This window comes from Salvelinus fontinalis, unplaced genomic scaffold (assembly GCF_029448725.1).
Source record: "Salvelinus fontinalis isolate EN_2023a unplaced genomic scaffold, ASM2944872v1 scaffold_0030, whole genome shotgun sequence".
In the NCBI taxonomy this organism is placed as follows: Eukaryota; Metazoa; Chordata; class Actinopteri; order Salmoniformes; family Salmonidae; genus Salvelinus; species Salvelinus fontinalis.
Window position 1 is genome coordinate 215,140 of NW_026600239.1, and position 12,323 is coordinate 227,462.

Genomic DNA, 12,323 nt, shown 5'->3' on the forward strand with positions numbered 1-12,323 from the left:
CCCAGAGCGCTAAGAACCTTGGCGTGATCCTGGACAACACCCTGTCGTTCTCAACTAACATCAAGGCGGTGGCCCGTTCCTGTAGGTTCATGCTCTACAACATCCGCAGAGTACGACCCTGCCTCACACAGGAAGCGGCGCAGGTCCTAATCCAGGCACTTGTCATCTCCCGTCTGGATTACTGCAACTCGCTGTTGGCTGGGCTCCCTGCCTGTGCCATCAAACCCCTACAACTCATCCAGAACGCCGCAGCCCGTCTGGTGTTCAACCTTCCCAAGTTCTCTCACGTCACCCCGCTCCTCCGCTCTCTCCACTGGCTTCCAGTTGAAGCTCGCATCCGCTACAAGACCATGGTGCTTGCCTACGGAGCTGTGAGGGGAACGGCACCTCAGTACCTTCAGGCTCTGATCAGGCCCTACACCCAAACAAGGGCACTGCGTTCATCCACCTCTGGCCTGCTCGCCTCCCTACCACTGAGGAAGTACAGTTCCCGCTCAGCCCAGTCAAAACTGTTCGCTGCTCTGGCACCCCAATGGTGGAACAAACTCCCTCACGACGCCAGGACAGCGGAGTCAATCACCACCTTCCGGAGACACCTGAAACCCCACCTCTTCAAGGAATACCTAGGATAGGATAAAGCAATCCTTCTGCCCCCCCCCCCCCCCTTAAAAGATTTAGATGCACTATTGTAAAGTGGCTGTTCCACTGGATGTCATTAGGTGAATGCACCAATTTGTAAGTCGCTCTGGATAAGAGCGTCTGCTAAATGACTTAAATGTAAATGTACATCTACTGTCTCTATTATATTATGACAGACCAGCTAGATCCACTGTCTCTATTATATTATGACAGACCGGCTATATCTACTGTCTCTATTATATTATAACAGACCAGCTAGATCTACTGTCTCTATTATATAATGACAGACCAGCTAGATCTACTGTCTCTATTATATTATGACAGACCAGCTAGATCTACTGTCTCTATTATATTATTACAGACCAGCTAGATCTACTGTCTCTATTATATTATGACAGACCAGCTAGATCTACTGTCTCTATTATATTATGACAGACCAGCTGATCTACTGTCTCTATTATATTATGACAGACCAGCTAGATCTAATGTCTCTATTATATTATGACAGACCAGCTAGATCTACTGTCTCTATTATATTATGACAGACCAGCTAGATATACTGTCTCTATTATATTATGACAGACCAGGACATGATCTGGAGCTAGATCTACTGTCTCTATTATATTATGACAGACCAGCTAGATCTACTGTCTCTTTTATATTATGACAGACCAGCTAGATCTACTGTCTCTATTATATTATGACAGACAAGAACATCATCTGGAGCTAGATCTAATGTCTCTATTATATTATGACAGACCAGCTAGATCTACTGTCTCTATGATATTAAGACAGACCAGCTAGATATACTGTCTCTATTATATTATGACAGATCAGCTAGATCTACTGTCTCTATTATTTAATGACAGACCAGCTAGATCTACTGTCTCTATTATATTATGACAGACCAGCTAGATCTACTGTCTCTATTATATTATGACAGGCCAGCTAGATCTACTGTCTCTATTATATTATGATAGACCAGCTACATCTACTGTCTCTATTATATTATGACAGACCAGCTAGATCCACTGTCTCTATTATATTATGACAGACCGGCTATATCTACTGTCTCTATTATATTATAACAGACCAGCTAGATCTACTGTCTCTATTATATAATGACAGACCAGCTAGATCTACTGTCTCTATTATATTATGACAGACCATATAGATCTACTGTCTCTATTATATTATGACAGACCAGCTAGATCTAATGTCTCTATTATATTATGACAGACCAGCTAGATCTACTGTCTCTATTATATTATGACAGACCAGCTAGATATAATGTCTCTATTATATTATGACAGACCAGGACATAATCTGGAGCTAGATCTACTGTCTCTATTATATTATGACAGACCAGCTAGATCTACTGTCTCTATTATATTATGACAGACCAGCTACATCTACTGTCTCTATTATATTATGACAGACCAGCTAGATCTACTGTCTCTATGATATTATGACAGACCAGCTAGATATACTGTCTCTATTATATTATGACAGACCAGCTAGATATACTGTCTCTATTATATTATGACAGACCAAGACATCATCTGGAGCTAGATCTACTGTCTCTATTATATTATGACAGACCAGCTAGATATACTGTCTCTATTATATTATGACAGACCAGCTAGATATACTGTCTCTATTATATTATGACAGACCAAGACATCATCTGGAGCTAGATCTACTGTCTCTATTATATTATGACAGACCAGCTAGATCTACTGTCTCTATTATATTATGACAGACCAGCTAGATCTACTGTCTCTATTATATTATGATAGACCAGCTAGATATACTGTCTCTATTATATTATGACAGACCAGGACATCATCTGGAGCTAGATCTAATGTCTCTATTATATTATGACAGACCAGCTAGATCTACTGTCTCTATGATATTAAGACAGACCAGCTAGATATACTGTCTCTATTATATTATGACAGATCAGCTAGATCTACTGTCTCTATTATTTAATGACAGACCAGCTAGATCTACTGTCTCTATTATATTATGACAGACCAGCTAGATCTACTGTCTCTATTATATTATGACAGGCCAGCTAGATCTACTGTCTCTATTATATTATGATAGACCAGCTACATCTACTGTCTCTATTATATTATGACAGACCAGCTAGATCCACTGTCTCTATTATATTATGACAGACCGGCTATATCTACTGTCTCTATTATATTATAACAGACCAGCTAGATCTACTGTCTCTATTATATAATGACAGACCAGCTAGATCTACTGTCTCTATTATATTATGACAGACCATATAGATCTACTGTCTCTATTATATTATGACAGACCAGCTAGATCTACTGTCTCTATTATATTATGACAGACCAGCTAGATCTACTGTCTCTATTATATTATGACAGACCAGCTAGATCTACTGTCTCTATTATATTATGACAGACCAGCTGATCTACTGTCTCTATTATATTATGACAGACCAGCTAGATCTAATGTCTCTATTATATTATGACAGACCAGCTAGATCTACTGTCTCTATTATATTATGACAGACCAGCTAGATATACTGTCTCTATTATATTATGACAGACCAGGACATGATCTGGAGCTAGATCTACTGTCTCTATTATATTATGACAGACCAGCTAGATCTACTGTCTCTATTATATTATGACAGACCAGCTAGATCTACTGTCTCTATTATATTATGACAGACCAGGACATCATCTGGAGCTAGATCTAATGTCTCTATTATATTATGACAGACCAGCTAGATCTACTGTCTCTATGATATTAAGACAGACCAGCTAGATATACTGTCTCTATTATATTATGACAGATCAGCTAGATCTACTGTCTCTATTATTTAATGACAGACCAGCTAGATCTACTGTCTCTATTATATTATGACAGACCAGCTAGATCTACTGTCTCTATTATATTATGACAGTCCAGCTAGATCTACTGTCTCTATTATATTATGATAGACCAGCTACATCTACTGTCTCTATTATATTATGACAGACCAGCTAGATCCACTGTCTCTATTATATTATGACAGACCGGCTATATCTACTGTCTCTATTATATTATAACAGACCAGCTAGATCTACTGTCTCTATTATATAATGACAGACCAGCTAGATCTACTGTCTCTATTATATTATGACAGACCATATAGATCTACTGTCTCTATTATATTATGACAGACCAGCTAGATCTACTGTCTCTATTATATTATGACAGACCAGCTAGATCTACTGTCTCTATTATATTATGACAGACCAGCTGATCTACTGTCTCTATTATATTATGACAGACCAGCTAGATCTAATGTCTCTATTATATTATGACAGACCAGCTAGATCTACTGTCTCTATTATATTATGACAGACCAGCTAGATATACTGTCTCTATTATATTATGACAGACCAGGACATAATCTGGAGCTAGATCTACTGTCTCTATTATATTATGACAGACCAGCTAGATCTACTGTCTCTATTATATTATGACAGACCAGCTAGATCTACTGTCTCTATTATATTATGACAGACCAGCTAGAAATACTGTCTCTATTATATTATGACAGACCAGGACATAATCTGGAGCTAGATCTACTGGCTCTATTATATTATGACAGACCAGCTAGATCTACTGTCTCTATTATATTATGACAGACCAGCTAGATATACTGTCTCTATTATATTATGACAGACCAGGACATAATCTGGAGCTAGATCTAATGTCTCTATTATATTATGACAGACCAGCTAGATCTACTGTCTCTATTATATTATGACAGGCCAGCTAGATCTACTGTCTCTATTATATTATGACAGACCAGCTAGATATACTGTCTCTATTATATTATGACAGACCAGCTAGATATACTGTCTCTATTATATTATGACAGACCAGGACATAATCTGGAGCTAGATCTACTGTCTCTATTATATTATGAGAGACCAGCTAGATCTACTGTCTCTATTATATTATGACAGACCAGCTAGATCTACTGCCTCTATTATATTATGACAGACCAGCTAGATATACTGTCTCTATTATATTATGACAGACCAGGACATAATCTGGAGCTAGATCTACTGTCTCTATTAAATTATGACAGACCAGCTAGATCTACTGTCTCTATTATATTATGACAGACCAGCTAGATCTACTGTCTCTATTATATAATGACAGACCAGCTAGATCTACTGTCTCTATTATATAATGACAGACCAGCTAGATCTACTGTCTCTATTATATTATGACAGACCAGCTAGATCTACTGTCTCTATTATATTATGACAGGCCAGCTAGATCTACTGTCTCTATTATATTATGATAGACCAGCTACATCTACTGTCTCTATTATATTATGACAGACCAGCTAGATCTACTGTCTCTATTATATTATGACAGACCAGGACATAATCTGGAGCTAGATCTACTGTCTCTATTATATTATGACAGACCAGCTACATCTACTGTCTCTATTATATTATGACAGACCAGCTAGATCTACTGTCTCTATTATATTATGACAGACCAGCTAGATATACTGTCTCTATTATATTATGACAGACCAGGACATAATCTGGAGCTAGATCTACTGTCTCTATTATATTATGACAGACCAGCTAGATCTACTGTCTCTATTATATTATGACAGACCAGCTAGATCTACTGTCTCTATTATATTATGACAGACCAGCTAGATCTACTGTCTCTATTATATTATGATAGACCAGCTAGATATACTGTCTCTATTATATTATGACAGACCAGGACATCATCTGGAGCTAGATCTACTGTCTCTATTATATTATGACAGACCAGCTAGATCTACTGTCTCTATGATATTAAGACAGACCAGCTAGATCTACTGTCTCTATTATATTATGACAGACCAGCTAGATCTACTGTCTCTATTATATTATGACAGGCCAGCTAGATCTACTGTCTCTATTATATTATGATAGACCAGCTACATCTACTGTCTCTATTATATTATGACAGACCAGCTAGATCCACTGTCTCTATTATATTATGACAGACCGGCTATATCTACTGTCTCTATTATATTATAACAGACCAGCTAGATCTACTGTCTCTATTATATTATGACAGACCAGCTAGATCTACTGTCTCTATTATATAATGACAGACCAGCTAGATCTACTGTCTCTATTATATTATGACAGACCATCTAGATCTACTGTCTCTATTATATTATGACAGACCAGCTAGATCTACTGTCTCTATTATATTATGACAGACCAGCTAGATCTACTGTCTCTATTATATTATGACAGACCAGCTAGATCTACTGTCTCTATTATATTATGACAGACCAGCTGATCTACTGTCTCTATTATATAATGACAGACCAGCTAGATCTACTGTCTCTATTATATTATGACAGACCAGCTAGATCTACTGTCTCTATGATATTATGACAGACCAGCTAGATATACTGTCTCTATTATATTATGACAGACCAGGACATAATCTGGAGCTAGATCTACTGTCTCTATTATATTATGACAGACCAGCTAGATCTACTGTCTCTATTATATTATGACAGACCAGCTAGATCTACTGTCTCTATTATATTATGACAGACCAGCTATATATACTGTCTCTATTATATTATGACAGACCAGGACATAATCTGGAGCTAGATCTACTGTCTCTATTATATTATGACAGACCAGCTAGATCTACTGTCTCTATTATATTATGACAGACCAGCTAGATCTACTGTCTCTATTATATTATGACAGACCAGCTGATCTACTGTCTCTATTATATTATGACAGACCAGCTAGATCTAATGTCTCTATTATATTATGACAGACCAGCTAGATCTACTGTCTCTATTATATTATGACAGACCAGCTAGATATACTGTCTCTATTATATTATGACAGACCAGGACATAATCTGGAGCTAGATCTACTGTCTCTATTATATTATGACAGACCAGCTAGATCTACTGTCTCTATTATATTATGACAGGCCAGCTAGATCTACTGTCTCTATTATATTATGACAGACCAGCTAGATATACTGTCTCTTTTATATTATGACAGACCAGCTAGATATACTGTCTCTATTATATTATGACAGACCAGGACATAATCTGGAGCTAGATCTACTGTCTCTATTATATTATGACAGACCAGCTAGATCTACTGTCTCTATTATATTATGACAGACCAGCTAGATCTACTGCCTCTATTATATTATGACAGACCAGCTAGATATACTGTCTCTATTATATTATGACAGACCAGGACATAATCTGGAGCTAGATCTACTGTCTCTATTAAATTATGACAGACCAGCTAGATCTACTGTCTCTATTATATTATGACAGACCAGCTAGATCTACTGTCTCTATTATATAATGACAGACCAGCTAGATCTACTGTCTCTATTATATAATGACAGACCAGCTAGATCTACTGTCTCTATTATATTATGACAGACCAGATAGATCTACTGTCTCTATTATATTATGACAGGCCAGCTAGATCTACTGTCTCTATTATATTATGATAGACCAGCTACATCTACTGTCTCTATTATATTATGACAGACCAGCTAGATCTACTGTCTCTATTATATTATGACAGACCAGGACATAATCTGGAGCTAGATCTACTGTCTCGATTATATTATGACAGACCAGCTAGATCTACTGTCTCTATTATATTATGACAGACCAGCTAGATCTACTGTCTCTATTATATTATGACAGACCAGCTAGATATACTGGCTCTATTATATTATGACAGACCAGGACATAATCTGGAGCTAGATCTACTGTCTCTATTATATTATGACAGACCAGCTAGATCTACTGTCTCTATTATATTATGACAGACCAGCTAGATCTACTGTCTCTATTATATTATGACAGACCAGCTAGATCTACTGTCTCTATTATATTATGATAGACCAGCTAGATATACTGTCTCTATTATATTATGACAGACCAGGACATCATCTGGAGCTAGATCTACTGTCTCTATTATATTATGACAGACCAGCTAGATCTACTGTCTCTATGATATTAAGACAGACCAGCTAGATCTACTGTCTCTATTATATTATGACAGACCAGCTAGATCTACTGTCTCTATTATATTATGACAGGCCAGCTAGATCTACTGTCTCTATTATATTATGATAGACCAGCTACATCTACTGTCTCTATTATATTATGACAGACCAGCTAGATCCACTGTCTCTATTATATTATGACAGACCGGCTATATCTACTGTCTCTATTATATTATAACAGACCAGCTAGATCTACTCTCTATTATATAATGACAGACCAGCTAGATCTACTGTCTCTATTATATTATGACAGACCATCTAGATCTACTGTCTCTATTATATTATGACAGACCAGCTAGATCTACTGTCTCTATTATATTATGACAGACCAGCTAGATATACTGTCTCTATTATATTATGACAGACCAGCTAGATCTACTGTCTCTATTATATAATGACAGACCAGCTAGATCTACTGTCTCTATTATATTATGACAGACCATCTAGATCTACTGTCTCTATTATATTATGACAGACCAGCTAGATCTACTGTCTCTATTATATTATGACAGACCAGCTAGATCTACTGTCTCTATTATATTATGACAGACCAGCTAGATCTACTGTCTCTATTATATTAGGACAGACCAGCTGATCTACTGTCTCTATTATATAATGACAGACCAGCTAGATCTACTGTCTCTATTATATTATGACAGACCAGCTAGATCTACTGTCTCTATGATATTATGACAGACCAGCTAGATATACTGTCTCTATTATATTATGACAGACCAGGACATAATCTGGAGCTAGATCTACTGTCTCTATTATATTATGACAGACCAGCTAGATCTACTGTCTCTATTATATTATGACAGACCAGCTAGATCCACTGTCTCTATTATATTATGACAGACCAGCTAGATATACTGTCTCTATTATATTATGACAGACCAGGACATAATCTGGAGCTAGATCTACTGTCTCTATTATATTATGACAGACCAGCTAGATCTACTGTCTCTATTATATTATGACAGACCAGCTAGATCTACTGTCTCTATTATATTATGACAGACCAGCTAGATCTACTGTCTCTATTATATTATGACAGACCAGCTAGATCTACTGTCTCTATTATATTATGACAGACCAGCTAGATCTACTGTCTCTATTATATTTTGACAGACCAGCTAGATCTACTGTCTCTATTATATTATGACAGACCAGCTGATCTACTGTCTCTATTATATTATGACAGACCAGCTAGATCTAATGTCTCTATTATATTATGACAGACCAGCTAGATCTACTGTCTCTATTATATTATGACAGACCAGCTAGATATACTGTCTCTATTATATTATGACAGACCAGGACATAATCTGGAGCTAGATCTACTGTCTCTATTATATTATGACAGACCAGCTAGATCTACTGTCTCTATTATATTATGACAGACCAGCTAGATCTACTGTCTCTATTATATTATGACAGACCAGCTAGATCTACTGTCTCTATTATATTATGACAGACCAGCTAGATCTACTGTCTCTATTATATTTTGACAGACCAGCTAGATCTACTGTCTCTATTATATTATGACAGACCAGCTGATCTACTGTCTCTATTATATTATGACAGACCAGCTAGATCTAATGTCTCTATTATATTATGACAGACCAGCTAGATCTACTGTCTCTATTATATTATGACAGACCAGCTAGATATACTGTCTCTATTATATTATGACAGACCAGGACATAATCTGGAGCTAGATCTACTGTCTCTATTATATTATGACAGACCAGCTAGATCTACTGTCTCTATTATATTATGACAGACCAGCTAGATCTACTGTCTCTATTATATTATGACAGACCAGCTAGATATACTGTCTCTATTATATTATGACAGACCAGGACATAATCTGGAGCTAGATCTACTGTCTCTATTATATTATGACAGACCAGCTAGATCTACTGTCTCTATTATATTATGACAGACCAGCTAGATCTACTGTCTCTATTATATTATGACAGACCAGCTAGATCTACTGTCTCTATTATATTATGATAGACCAGCTAGATATACTGTCTCTATTATATTATGACAGACCAGGACATCATCTGGAGCTAGATCTACTGTCTCTATTATATTATGACAGACCAGCTAGATCTACTGTCTCTATTATATTATGACAGACCAGCTAGATCTACTGTCTCTATTATATTATGACAGGCCAGCTAGATCTACGGTCTCTATTATATTATGATAGACCAGCTACATCTACTTTTTCTATTATATTATGACAGACCAGCTAGATCCACTGTCTCTATTATATTATGACAGACCGGCTATATCTACTGTCTCTATTATATTATAACAGACCAGCTAGATCTAGTGTCTCTATTATATAATGACAGACCAGCTAGATCTACTGTCTCTATTATGTTATGACAGACCATCTAGATCTACTGTCTCTATTATATTATGACAGACCAGCTAGATCTACTGTCTCTATTATATTATGACAGACCAGCTAGATCTACTGTCTCTATTATATTTTGACAGACCAGCTAGATCTACTGTCTCTATTATATTATGACAGACCAGCTAGATCTAATGTCTCTATTATATTATGACAGACCAGCTAGATCTACTGTCTCTATTATATTATGACAGACCAGCTAGATATACTTTCTCTATTATATTATGACAGACCAGGACATAATCTGGAGCTAGATCTACTGTCTCTATTATATTATGACAGACCAGCTAGATCTACTGTCTCTATTATATTATGACAGACCAGCTAGATCTACTGTCTCTATTATATTATGACAGACCAGCTAGATCTACTGTCTCTATTATATTTTGACAGACCAGCTAGATCTACTGTCTCTATTATATTATGACAGACCAGCTGATCTACTGTCTCTATTATATTATGACAGACCAGGACATAATCTGGAGCTAGATCTACTGTCTCTATTATATTATGACAGACCAGCTAGATCTACTGTCTCTATTATATTATGACAGACCAGCTAGATCTACTGTCTCTATTATATTATGACAGACCAGCTAGATCTACTGTCTCTATTATATTATGACAGACCAGGACATAATCTGGAGCTAGATCTACTGTCTCTATTATATTATGACAGACCAGCTAGATCTAATGTCTCTATTATATTATGACAGACCAGCTAGATCTACTGTCTCTATTATATTATGACAGACCAGCTAGATATACTGTCTCTATTATATTATGACAGACCAGGACATAATCTGGAGCTAGATCTACTGTCTCTATTATATTATGACAGACCAGCTAGATCTACTGTCTCTATTATATTATGACAGACCAGCTAGATCTACTGTCTCTATTATATTATGACAGACCAGCTAGATATACTGTCTCTATTATATTATGACAGACCAGGACATAATCTGGAGCTAGATCTACTGTCTCTATGATATTATGACAGACCAGCTAGATCTACTGTCTCTATTATATTATGACAGACCAGCTAGATCTACTGTCTCTATTATATTATGACAGACCAGCTAGATCTACTGTCTCTATGATATTATGACAGACCAGCTAGATATACTGTCTCTATTATATTATGACAGACCAGCTAGATATACTGTCTCTATTATATTATGACAGACCAAGACATCATCTGGAGCTAGATCTACTGTCTCTATTATATTATGACAGACCAGCTAGATATACTGTCTCTATTATATTATGACAGACCAGCTAGATATACTGTCTCTATTATATTATGACAGACCAAGACATCATCTGGAGCTAGATCTACTGTCTCTATTATATTATGACAGACCAGCTAGATCTACTGTCTCTATTATATTATGACAGACCAGCTAGATCTACTGTCTCTATTATATTATGATAGACCAGCTAGATATACTGTCTCTATTATATTATGACAGACCAGGACATCATCTGGAGCTAGATCTAATGTCTCTATTATATTATGACAGACCAGCTAGATCTACTGTCTCTATGATATTAAGACAGACCAGCTAGATATACTGTCTCTATTATATTATGACAGATCAGCTAGATCTACTGTCTCTATTATTTAATGACAGACCAGCTAGATCTACTGTCTCTATTATATTATGACAGACCAGCTAGATCTACTGTCTCTATTATATTATGACAGGCCAGCTAGATCTACTGTCTCTATTATATTATGATAGACCAGCTACATCTACTGTCTCTATTATATTATGACAGACCAGCTAGATCCACTGTCTCTATTATATTATGACAGACCGGCTATATCTACTGTCTCTATTATATTATAACAGACCAGCTAGATCTACTGTCTCTATTATATAATGACAGACCAGCTAGATCTACTGTCTCTATTATATTATGACAGACCATATAGATCTACTGTCTCTATTATATTATGACAGACCAGCTAGATCTACTGTCTCTATTATATTATGACAGACCAGCTAGATCTACTGTCTCTATTATATTATGACAGACCAGCTAGATCTACTGTCTCTATTATATTATGACAGACCAGCTAGATCTACTGTCTCTATTATATTATGAT